Raw genomic sequence first — 494 nt, forward strand, 5'->3', positions numbered from 1 at the left:
ACATTCTGTCTATCTTGTCACTTATCTGTACAGCTATCTTCATGCCCCCTTTTCCTTGTATTCTCACGCTTTCCTCAAATTCTGCTGCTATTTTGTCGCTCCGAGAAATGTGAGACAAGTGAATCAAAGATAAGAAAGTGTAAAGAAATCCCTGATGATGGTGGATATTGTACTTGTTCGTGGAGCTCTCATGGCCAGGATGGAACACGGCGTATATGCGTCTTGGTAAATCTCAAGGAGCCACCCAGTTCAGACGTGAGAACCTTCTAAAGCACTTAGACATAAGGGACTGAAATAGCTTGCACCGTTAGATGTGCTTCGAGGGAAACGGGAAAAGGAGCCTTACGATAGGGCCGCGATACGGGTGATATTCGCGTGCTCGTAGCTCTCCACCACCTTCTCCCCCCTGAGTTGTAAGTCAGTCCCAATTTGTAGATATTACAGTTTAGAAGCAGGAAGCATGTATGATTTCGTATTATTCTAAGTGTACCAGA

This window comes from Penaeus monodon, chromosome 20 (genome assembly GCF_015228065.2).
Source record: "Penaeus monodon isolate SGIC_2016 chromosome 20, NSTDA_Pmon_1, whole genome shotgun sequence".
Lineage (NCBI taxonomy): Eukaryota > Metazoa > Arthropoda > Malacostraca > Decapoda > Penaeidae > Penaeus > Penaeus monodon.